This window comes from Bubalus kerabau, chromosome 21 (genome assembly GCF_029407905.1).
Source record: "Bubalus kerabau isolate K-KA32 ecotype Philippines breed swamp buffalo chromosome 21, PCC_UOA_SB_1v2, whole genome shotgun sequence".
Taxonomy (NCBI): domain Eukaryota; kingdom Metazoa; phylum Chordata; class Mammalia; order Artiodactyla; family Bovidae; genus Bubalus; species Bubalus kerabau.
The window spans coordinates 54,993,329-55,006,026 of record NC_073644.1 but is presented as its reverse complement, the minus strand read 5'-3'; the positions used below and the strand labels follow the sequence as shown (position 1 = coordinate 55,006,026).

The following is a 12,698-nucleotide window of genomic DNA, read 5'->3' as shown; positions in this document are numbered from 1 at the left end:
AAATTGCATTACAATTTTATGTGAATTTTTACTGTGTCCATTAAGAAGCCCTATTATTGGTATGTTAGATCAACCATGGACATGTTACTCAGTGTCTTCTTGGCTTCCCGCTGCACACCCCTATTTCGGCATGAAATTGGGTTGGATGAAAGATCTTGAAAGCATGTTGCTCGACACAAGGCCTGGAGCTGGGAGGTAGGCTTGCAGTAAGTCATGCAGCTAGTTTCATGAAAGTTGTTTTTATTGAGTTTAACTATGAAACTACTTGACTATAAAATATGAAGAAAAGATAATTCAATAACTATTTCTAGTAATGCAATTTATGAACAAGCATTGAATTCATTTTTATAAAAACCCAATTCACCCCGAAAAAGCAAGCATGCTTTATCAATTATAAAATGCGTATAATCAGCTGTTTCCCCTGTGCACACACAAGAATTAAGAGAAATACTGTCCTGCCCCAAACAGGGAAAGGCAGGAAGAGCTCTATCAATTTAAGACACACAGACTTCGAAAGCAAATGTATGGTGACCAAAGGGGAAATGTGGGGTGTCGGGGAGAGGAATAAATTAGGAGCTTGGAACTAACATTACACATACAATTAACATGTAAGATAGGTAATCAACAAGACCCTACTATATAGCAGCGGGAACTCTACTCAATATTCTCTAACAACCTATACAGGAAAATAATCTGAAAATGAATGGATATAAGTGTGTGAACAACTATATCACTCAGCCACATGTCTGAAACTAGCACAATTGTAAATCAACTATACTCCAATACAAAATCAAATTCAAATTCAAATAAATAAATTTAAGTTGGTGATGGGGTTGTTATTGTTGCCATTGTGATCAGTCTTGAGGTGACAGACCCTAAGGAGAGATGTTTTCTACATTAACTAAACAAACAGAGTTAGAGGACCTACACATGCCCTTTCCCAAGAAATACCTTGAACAATGGGGCTGGTGATTTAAAAGGCTAAGCTAGTGAATAGAACCACTTCAGGCAAAAGACCTTCAACAGATGCTCCTTTGTCAGGATAAGGGGTCTGAGCCTCTTTCCAGATCAGTTGTGATGCTGGCGACCCCGAGGGCATAAAACTTGAGGCAGCCCAGAGACATGAGGTGGCTATTGTACCTCTAATGACCGTGAGGCTCAGGAAATAAAGGGCCACAGACTGCCCTTGTGCACTTGCTGAGAAATATCCCTTTGGCTTGAAAACGTGAAAGGGAAGTTTACAGGCCAAAAGAAAGGGAGAAAAAAGTCAGCAAAAGATATGTCATGATCCTTGGCTGGGAGTTGCCTAAATCAGTTCCTCTCATCTTTAGGAACCACTACCTCACCACTAATTGTTGGAAAATATATCATCAAAAGCAGACTAATTGTAACCATTTATTGATTTGTAGGACTTACTGAACAGGTGAGGGTCCCTCCTAATTAGTAGACTGCATGACTCCAAAGTTTGGTAGAGTGATCTAAACAGGACAGCTAATTTCTATGGCAGTGCCCCCATACTTCCCCAGTTTGAACTCTGGGACAGCTGGTCACCTTAGTCTGAAAGAACAATCCTTGGCTATCAAATTAATACAAAAAGAATCTCTTTTAAAAGCCTCCATATTTCCATATATTCCTCTGATGTGATTAAGAAAGGAGAGATATCAACTCCGTCAACGTGCAAGCATGCACGCTAAGTCACTTCAGTCGTGTCCAATTCTTTGCAATCCTATGGACCATAGCCCACCAGGCTCCCCTGTCCAGGGATTCTCCAGGCAAGAATACTGGAGTGGGTTGCCATTCTTTTCTCCAGGGGATCTCCCCGACCCAGGAATTGAACCCGGGTCTCCTGCATCGCAGGCAGATTTTTTTTAAACCGTCTGACCCACCAGGGAAGCCCAACTCAGTCACACTGTCTCTCAAAAACTCAGCTGTGGCACAGGCAGGATTTCTGTTGCTCCAGAAAAAAAAGCCACTTTAAAAAGTAAACTTAGGTATAAGAAATGTAATTTCCATGGGAAGAAATAAAACAGGAAAACAAAGCAGGCAGTGCCTACTGCCTGCAGAGAATCCCCCTCTGGTTTCTCACTGTCAACTCTTTCCAACCTGAGCTGAAAGTGATGGTTTGTGTTCTGAGCCTTAGAACTGTCAGGACACATTTGAGCCCCTGTGGATGCGGGGAAACCGACATTTTCACCTGTGGAATGTGTCAAGTAGATACTTGCAAATTAAAAATCTCTACGTCGTGTCAGTTTCCCAAGCTCAGTGAGGATTTGATGGGCAATTGTCCAATTCTCAGTGCCTAATGAATATGCTTGCTTAATTCTATAAGACCCAGTTTTTCACACAGAGAGCTGAGTTACACCTCTTCTATTACAATTTATCTACTGCTGACATCTGAATATCTTTCTTAAGGATGCAGGGGACTAAAGCACACATTTTAGATACTAAGCTCAGATATTTGGGTGTTCTAATTCCATGCCCAGCTACATGGCTTTTGATAAATTCTCTACCCACTGGTACTTTCATCTTCTCGTTCAAAAGGAGTATATAGAAAAAAGTGTCTCCTTATGCAGGATGTATTCAGTGAGCATATATTGAGAACATTCTGTTTGAAAGAAAGAAAAGTAAGAATCTTAGGGAAATAATCACTGAATAAATAGAAAGCCTTTACAGGCTGATGATAAAGCATACTTAAGCAGACAAAACACACGCGCATACGAATAGCAAGTTACCAGTGAAATAGTAATTATTTCAGAGAAAATAAAGCTCTAAGGGCTGAAGAGGACCCACAATCAAAGTCTGATGGGCCTCTTCTGAAGGGAAATTATAAAGATTAAATATTAAATGGTGGGAAGGCACACTTCCAAAAGTATTCAGTGACATGTTTATATCTGTGTAAAAATTTCAGTCTTTGCTTATGATTACTTAATATTTTCCACCTGCTCTAGCTCCAAGGTTTAATGCAGAAAGACTCGCTGCTCCTGCTTCTCAGATGATGTCCTTACCCTTAGTACAGTGCCTGGCACAGTGTATGCACCTGAAAAATGCTAATCCAATTAATTTGCCTGCCGATATACCTCCAGCCTGTGATCAAGGGCTCTGAGTTTGAATTACCAAGATCTAAGTCCTAGAGCCAGTATCCAGTAGTCAGTTGTGACACTTGGGCCGGTTGCTGAAAAGTTTTAAGTCTCATCCCTTCCCTGGTCAAATGGAGGGAGTCAAAGCACCTAAATGAGATAATAATAGAGTTCTCAGCACAGTCTCTAAATCATAGCAAGTATTCAACATATGCAAATGATTATTCTGCTGATGTCCCTAAGAAAATTAGCCCTCAACCAACTTTGGGCACCTGATGGGAAGAACTGACTCATTTGAAAAGACCCTGATGCTGGGAAAGAGTGAAGGAGGAGAAGGGGATGACAGAGGATGAGATGGTTGGATGGCATCACTGACTCAATGGACATGAGTTTGAGCAAGCTCTGGGAGTTGGTGATGGACAGGGAGGCCTGGCGTGCTGCAGTCCGTGGGCTCACAAAGAGTCAGACACGAATGAGTGACTGAACTGAACTGAACCAACCTTGATCTTCTACTTGGTTCCTTATCTCTGGTCCTGACCCTCTCCCAGGAGGCGGTCAGTGCCACAGAAAAGGACTTACTAGTTCTGCAAGTCAGAGGGAGAGAACGCCGTGGCTTAGACTGGAAGCTACCAGGGAAAATAGGACTCAATAGATCAAATTCTAACACCAGAAAGAATTATAGGAGCAGAGAACCAAGCCCCACAGCCCTGTTCCTGGGTTGGAAGGATTACGTTAGAACAGATATCATGTACAAAGTCTAGCGAAACACCGAGGACAGAGTTGGCATTCGGGGAGTTTGTTGAGAACACAGAAGGGAAAGAGCACATCAGACATCGCAGCAGGAAGGATCCAGCTGGGCTTCCTGAGAATCTATGTCTTCACCACCAAGTATGCGAGAAGGCAGGAGGCCAGGGGGCTGCGCAGGGCTATAGTCAGAGACAGAAATGGCCAGGAGAGGCTGGAGTAGAGAGGACGCCTTTCATTCATTCATTCAGTAAATAATTTCAGAATGTTTACTCTGTCTCCGAAACTATTCCAGGCCCTTGGGAGATAGCAAGGAACAGAATCTATTTACATAAACCCCTGTGACGATAGTGCTTAGATTTCAGAGGAGGGAAACAGATGATAAATAACAACACATTAAAGATATACGGTATATCACGCAGTATCAAATCCTATGAAGAAAAATCAGGGGAAGGGCATAGAGATGTGGAGGAGGATGGTAGTTTTTGTCAGGAAGAGGCTCACGAAAAAGATGCCATTTGAGCAAAGACCTAAAAGACATGAGGAAGTGCACTGTCCTGCAGTAGCAAGGGAAGAAGGACCACAGGACAAAGAAAGTGAGCATGGAGGCTGGGGGGTGAAATTAGACCAATGTGTTAGGAGCAGGGTGGGCCGGGGTGAGAATTCCAGGATATGGGTTCAGAGATAAAGCAGGATGAGAGATCGCAGAGCATCGTTAGGGCATTGGAAGGGCTTTGGTGTTTGCTCTGAGCTGGAAGACACTATTAGAGGGTTTTGAACAGGGAAATGATGGGAGCCCTTCTCCCCCTTACTAGTTAACAGAGTAACACTGGCTGCTCTGCTGTATTTTAAAAAGACTGTCGTCAGCCAAAGTAAAAGTCAAGAGACAAATTAGGAGGTAATTACCATAAATTTGTTATGAGATGATGATGATGATGACGCGGACTAGTGCAAGGAGTGAAAGGTAGTTAAATTCTAGGTACGCATTGAGGGTACAGTCAATCCAGCGTGCAGATGGATTAGATATGTGTGTGGGGGAAAAAAGCAGATGAGTCAGGAATGACACCAAGATATTGACCTAAGCAATCAAAAGGACAAGAGTTTTCACTAATTCAGAGGAGACATCAGGAAGAGCGATTGGAGAAATAAGGAGATTATGTATTCGGTTCCGCACAAGTTCAGATTGACATGTCCATTAGATGTACACATAGGCAGCTGGGAAAAAGAGTTTAGAGAGGAGTGTTCTGAGCTAGAGATAAGATGGATATCTGAAGCATTCTTGAAGTCAGGATCCTGGATAAGATCCCTCAAACAGTAAATGCGGTTGGAGAAGAGACCCAAGGCTGAATCCCGAGGTACTTCAGTGTTTAGAGACCAGAAAGTCAAGAGAACCATCAGCAGCCCAAGTCAGAACTGGGCTCAGCCATATGGAGACCCTTGGAGACCTGACTACCAGCAGCATTGACACAAAGAATGGAGCAAATTCTATTGGCTTGAATAAAAAAAAAAAAGGGAAAGGAGTGAGAAATCATAATATTCTCTAAATTTTCTTTTTGATTGACATATTTGATTTACAATGTTGTGTTAGTTTTGGGTGTATAGCAAAATGATTCATATATATATATATATATGTATCTTTTCAGATTTTTTTCCCTTATAGGTTAAATATTGACTGGAGTTCCATGTGCTATGCTATGGGTTCTTGCTGGTTATATATTTTAGATATCTGTTGTTGCTCTTTAGCTGTTAAGTCATTTCCAACTCTGCAACTCCATGGACTATAGCCCACCAGGCCCCTCTGTCCACAGGATTCCCCAGCTAAGAATACTGGAGTGGGTTGCCATTTCCTTCTACAGGGGAACTTCATGACCCAGGGATTGAACCCATGTCTCCCGTATCTCCTGCACTGGCAGGTGGATTCTTTACCACTGAGCCACCAGGGTAGCCCATTTTATATAGTAGTGTGCATGTGTCAATCTCAATATCTTAATTTATCCTCCCCATCACCAATAATAAGGCTTCCCTGGTGGCTCAGACGGTAAAGAGTCCCTGCAGTGCAGGAGACCCGGGTTCAATTCCTGGGTCAGGATGATCCCCTGGAGAAGGAAATGGCAAACCGCTCCAGTATTCTTGCCTGGAAAATTCCATAGAGGGAGGAGCCTGGCAGGCTACAGTCCATGGGGTCACAAAGGGTTGGACACAACTGAGCAACTTCACTTCCTTCTTCCACCAATAATACTTTTTGCAAAAAGCTTCTTCAAGAAGTTTTGGTTTTCAGAGGAGCAAAATAGTGCGGCAATATCTAGATAGGAAAGTGGGATCACAAGAGGATGCTTTTGATTTTATTAGCCTGGGAAAATACCAGCAGGCTGGGTGGTGATGAGAATGACCTAGTAGAAAGGATAAGCTGATGATGTGAGAGGGATCAGAGGATTCAATGAGTAGGAGGTGACAGAAGGTTTTGATATTATGGACCTTTTATAACCACAGGGTAAGAAAACATTAGGACTAATTTATGGGATTATTCGAGATTGGGAGTTTAAACCATATTCATAGCTGTGCAAATCACATGGCCCAGCATAGCAGAAGTTGTTAGGGCTTAACTTCCCTTTTTATTTTTAAGGCTCACATAACATAATTATTCTAGCCAAAAGCAATAATAAAAAAGACAATTAAACATTGTTTTTTTTTTTTTTTTAATACTCCCTCTTCCTTTTCAGGAATGAGAGTATTTAAAATCACATACTGGTTAATATAAATCTAAAATATTTTAAGTTCCTTAACAAGAAACTGAAAAAAGAAACCCTGCATGTTATAAGATCCCTCTTATAGAAGAGATAAACCACTGAGTGCTGCGCTGTGCTAAGTCTCTTCAGTCGTGTCCAACTGTTTGTGATACCATGGACCATAGGCCACTAGGCTCCTCTGTCCATGGGATTCTCCAGGCAAGAATACTGGAGTAGGTTGCTGTTTCTTACTGCAGGGGATCTTCCCAATCCAGGGATCAAACCTGCGTCTCTTACGTTTCCTACACTGGCAGGTGGGTTCTTTACCATTAGCACCACCTGGGAAGTCCTAAACCACTGAGTCAAGATAATCTAAAATTTTATTCCATGCCTCTGATGTCAAAGAGTAGAATCAGCACATTCCATCAAAGTATATTTCCTTTATTCTGAATCATTAATGCCATATTCAGAAATTATGTAAATTTGGGTCAAGAAAGGACCCATGTTAGGCACAGCAGAAAAGACAGAAAAAGAAAAAGGTGTAAGAGAAGATCTCATAGACATTTTCTGTGGCTCTGGCATTTCAAGTCTATCAGCAGAGATAAGGAGGAACTGTTTTCATAAGAAGTCTAAGGATTCGGGGAAGAAGGAAATGCAAGCTTTGATGAACAGAGACTAGCACACAGGACACCTTACCTAGGACATGCTGTCAGGAAAGGTCTATGAGTCTTCCCAAATATCACATGTTTGAAGGTTATTGGGTTAGTGACCCTTGATCAATAAAAAGGCTAGAGGTTCATAGGCTCAGTTAAGGGTGACCTTTTTTGAAGGCACTAGGTGAGTGAGCCTTGCTCACTGAAAAGGCTGGAGAAACTGTTGTTAGGACAGGACTGATGGCGATGGTGCCAAGGGAGCGGTCGCAGCGGGAACTGGAGGGGGGTCTCAGCTAATATGGGGTGTGAAGCAGAATGTGGGCTTGCTGTGGAGAGCTCCATGGCTTGGCCGGGTCTGGACCAACCAAGGGCACCAGAATAGGCTTCTGTGTGAAGATGTAGGACTTGGTTCTCTCAATGATACCATGAACAGCATCCAACGGCTGCAGCAAGGAAGGAAGAGACCAAACTCCTGGTCTCTCAAACTCTGCAGCCAAGACAAACAACGTGGTCCTGAGTTACTTCTGCGTCCTTCCTCCACTCCCTCTCTCCCTCTTTCCTGTTCCATCTCCCTCTCTCCCCACTATTTTTAAACAGTAGAGATTGTGGGGATGGGCAAGACCTATGAGGGGACAGCTAGGAGTTGCCAGTGATGCTTCCCTGGGGACTGAATATATAATAATAGTTAGTTATACATGTGTATGGGCTTCCCTGGTAGCTCAGTTGGTAAAGAATCTGCCCACAATGCGGAAGACCACAGTTTGATCCCTGGGTTGGGAAGATCCCCTGGAGAAGGGAAAGGCTACCCACTCCACTATTCTGGCCTAGAGAATTCCATGGACTGAATAGTCCATGGGTTCGCAAAGAGTCAGACAAGACTTTCACTTTCACTTCCTACATGTGTATGTATGTATGTGTGAATATATGTAGAGAGAGTATCTATGATTATCATAATATATATGATATTTCAAGTAATATAATGATAATATAACAAAATGAGTAGGATTATATTTGACTATGAGTTTCTGAAGCATCATATGTGAGCTATAATTAACTGATGATTATGAACAAAGGAGTGAATTTATCAAAGTCCACAGTTATTTATTCACTTCTGATCATGAAATAAAATGCCTGTGCAATAGATCAGGATTAAAGACAATAAAAAAATAAAAGAGGTTTGAGTATTTAAATGTTTGTGTCTGTTTTTCTGTTGGTGACCCCATGTGCCCATTATCTCTAAATTGTGTGCAGTGGATTTATTTATCACAAATATTTAAGATATGGCACAAAGATAACTTCTGTGTACTGCTATGCCAAATAACACTGGATAACAATTCCAAAATACAACTGAATGCTGTATCTTCATTCTTCCTGCTGCCTTATAAGACGCGACTCTAGGGGAGAAGCCTCCCTTTGTGATTTTTCTGTAACTATTCTACTGCATTAAATTCCAGTCTTCCCCCCGGTGCTTTTCTTCTGGCACCTCATTTTTAAATCAAAGATTTCATTGATGAATTTTTAAAAGCACAATTCATAATTACAAATGACTTCAACTACAAAAGTGAAGAGTCTTTTGTGACAAAGAGAACCAGAAATGAAAAGCTGGTACAAAAAGCCCTTCACGTGTTGCATTTCCATAAAGCGCAGGATAATAGAGATTCTATTCACTTCAATACAAATCAGAGAGGAAATCCTGTTTTGTGAGGGAAAGAAAAAAGTCTAAAAATGAAAATGCGAGATAAATTCTTGCTAAGAATAATACTCTTGGGAGGGAGTGTTGTACATCAGAAAGATCGCAGACTCAGTGTTAGAAAACAGGATTTTAACCCCAGCTTTGTGAGTTAAGGCTGGTCACTTTCATGCGCTGACACAGCTCACCTGTAAAATAAGAGATGACATCTGCTGATCTGTGAGTCAGGTTAAGGTCTGAGAGTCTATGAAATTTATCACTGGGTGTGTGCATGTGTGCGAGTATTTTCTGCATTTAACATATAGATATATAGATGAGTGAGAGAAAGTCACTCAGTCATGTCCAACTCTTTGCGACCCCATGGACTATACAGTCCATGGAATTCTCCAGGCCAGAATACTGGAGTCGGTAGCCTTTCCCTTCTCCAGGGGATCTTCCCAACCCAGGAATCAAACTGGGGTTCCCTGCATTACAGGCAGATTCTTTACTAACTGAGCTATCAGGGAAGCCCAGACACAGAAATCTGTCATTCAAACATCACCATCAACTCCAGGCGACTTTTCAATTTTCTCCACTTTGCTTAAATGCTTATCTTTCTAACAATATGTTAAGTTCAATATCATGTCATGCATTGGGGCCTATTAAATGATGAAAGTCTGATTAGTTTTTAAGCGTAAATATCATTAGGTAGATTTAATACTGTATTGTTTAAACATTTCACCTAATACATAATTTAGTTAGTACACTAGCAAAGTTACCAGGAAAATATCTGGCCCTTTGAATAATCTTCACTAGATTTCAAATATGTGCTGGGAAAACAGCGTCATTATTATCTTAGACAACAGTGAGCCCACGTATTTCATGTGCCAACAACAGAAAACCTGCAATATTCACTAACGTCCACCTGGGTATCTATTTGAGATGAATGATAAACGCAGGATGATGCAGTTATTACTGCTAATGATCATTATTATGATAAAATTAACGATTCCTAATACTACTAGAATATAATAGGTCACCCACTTAAACCTGAGTCCTAAGGATAGATGCTTCAGAAGTATCTGAAGCTTCATCTTAAGGTAAATATTACTTCCAAAGTGAACACATACAATATATTTAAATAATCAGAAGCTGGAAATCTGTTTTCAACAGAAAACATAGAACAGAGTGACAGTTCTATTTTACGCTGCAACAATCAAGATCCAACAGGACAAGATTATAGAACATCATTATAACTTACACAGAGATCCTGATTGAAGCTACTGATCTGAATCATCTAAGGCAATTTTCCCAAACACTTTTATAATTTATTTATTTTTGTCTGGGCTGGGTCTCCGTTGCTGCTCCATCTTTTCTCTAGTCACGGCAAACGAGTGGAGGCAACTCTGTGTTGCAGTGCGCGAGCGTCTCATCACAGTGACTTCTCTTCTTGCAGAAGACAGGCTCTAGGAAGCACAGGTTTCAGTACTTGCAGCACGTGGGATCTGTAGTTGTGGCTCCCAGGCTCCAGAGCACAGGCTCAGCAGCTGTGGCACACAGGCTTGGTTGCTCCATGGCATGCTCAACCCCTGACCCAGGACCTTCCTAGATCAGAGATGGAACCCATGTTTTCTACATTGGCAGGCAGATTCTTTACCACTGAGCCACCAGGGAAGCCTCATCTCATACAATTTTAAACGTAAGACTTGATCTAAAAACAAACCTAGCATGTTTACCTAAATAACAGACGGTGGCCCAATTTGGAGGCCAGAAGGCAATGGCAACCCACTTCAGTACCCTTGCCTGGAAAATCACATGGATGGAGGAGCCTGGTGGGCTGCAGTCCATGGGGTCGCTAGGAGTCGGACACGACTGAGTGACTTCACTTTGACTTTTCACTTTCATGCATTGGAGAAGGAAATGGCAACCCACTCCCGTGTTCTTGCCTGGAGAATCCCAGGGACAGGGGAGCCTGGTGAGCTGCCGTCTCTGGGGTTGCACAGAGTCGGACATGACTGAAGTGACTTAGCAGCAGCAGCAGCAGCAATGCACATGTGTGTACGGTGAATCCACACGCATTGGTGTGTATGTGGTCATGGGTACATGCCATCTGCTCCATGCCACAGTATACCCGCCATCTCTCCACTATCAACACACTATATAACTCTCCACAAAGAAGATGGTAGCTAAGCTGTTGTAGACCATGACATATTGTATCAGCTCAGATTTCAGTATTTCAAATTGTTCCCTGGAATTAATTCACTAAATAACCCAGGCAGTCAAAGCACAGATCCATTAGGCTTGGTAGAACACATTCTTTAAATGTTAGTGCCATACAATGAATATTTGATAAGTACACCATTAATAAACCTTGGTGTGACATACTTGATAACGTGGATACATAATGACAATTCCAAATGATGTAGCACATGGCATCTACCCATCCCTCAGTCATCATGATGTAGGCTCCTCTGCACCATGCGATGGGCATGACTGGAAAGGCGAAGTCTGATCTTCATTAGTGACTATCCATAAAAGGTGTTCGTTACAAGATAAATGATTATGGCCTGGCTTTATTAATTAAGCATGCATTTTTGCAGACCAGAGTAATTGAACAAAATGGCCAGCAGCTTTTAAACTACACAGAAATCTTAACGTCTCAGAAACAGATTGCACCTTTACTTTATGCTTTTAACCCCCTATTATTTTGAGAATGTACAGCAACTGAATTTAAAGTGTTGCTAATTACTGACTGAACTTCACATACAAGAATATTTTCCTCTAACCTCTCATTTTGTGACTGTTATAAAAAAACTGATTTTTTTTTTTCCTCTCATCCAACCAACTCACATTTAGCTTGAAGGGATTTCCTTGGTGGTTCAGTGGTTAAGAATCCACCTTCCAATGCAGGGGACACGGGTTCAATCCCTGTCGGGAATTAAGATATCACACGCCTTGGGGGCAACTAAGCTGGTGAGTCACAACTACTGAGCCCAAGAGCCGAAACTAAAGAGATGCCCGCACACCTCAAAGGAAGACCCCATGTCCTGCAACTAAGACCCAACACAGCCCTCCCTGCCTGCCCCACCCCCCAAAAAAACCCCAAAAACTTCAGCTTGAACTTATTCCCAACTTTGAAAGCGCATAACCCTAAAACATGGACAGGTCAACTACGGAGAAAGTGAAAGTCAGTCGTGTCTGACTCTTTGTGACCCCATGAACTATACAGTCCATGGAATTGTCCAGGCCAGAATACTGGAGTGGGTAGCCTTTCCCTTTTCCAGGGGATCTTTCCAACCCAGGGATTGAACTCAGGTCTCCCACATCGCAGGCAGATTCTTAACCAGCTGACCCACAAGGCAAGCCCCCAACTAAGGAAGCAATGGTATTTATAGGAATGAAGTGATTTATAGCATCCTGAAAGAGAAGAAATGGCTGTAGAGCAAGTGAGTAGAGATCCCTTATTCTCTTGTCATGACACACTAGTAGTAAATAAACTAATCATCCATGTTCAACCATTCCAAGTCCTTCTTGACTTTGGAATTAAGAAAGATACTTGAAACATGACACATCCACATAGCAGTTCCCTTTCTAGTTCAGTTACAGAGGGAAAACATCTTCTTAGAATACCAGCTGTAAAGCTTAGAAAAACACAATATAGAAGGAATCCCAGGAATTTTTTCTTTTTATTTATTTATTTTTTTAATTTTATTTTATTTTTAAACTTTACAAAATTGTATTAGTTTTGCCAAATATCAAAATGAATCCACCACAGGTATACATGTGTTCCCCATCCTGAACCCTCCTCCCTCCTCCCTCCCCATTCCAT

General features: G+C 41.7%; 1 protein-coding gene and 1 long non-coding RNA gene across 11 annotated transcripts in view; both read right to left on the bottom strand.

The window, feature by feature from the left end:
- Nucleotides 1–12,698, bottom strand: part of DCC (DCC netrin 1 receptor) — a 1,416,568-nt gene that overhangs the window by 1,168,131 nt on the left and 235,739 nt on the right. The window lies entirely within an intron of this gene.
- Nucleotides 6,997–12,698, bottom strand: part of LOC129636002 (uncharacterized) — a 68,493-nt gene continuing 62,791 nt past the window's right edge. The window contains exons 2-3 of the long non-coding RNA XR_008706587.1: nt 10,131–10,474; nt 6,997–7,687 (exon numbers count right to left, since the gene is read on the bottom strand). This is a non-coding gene — a long non-coding RNA (uncharacterized LOC129636002). The remainder of the gene's footprint in view (nt 7,688–10,130; nt 10,475–12,698) is intronic.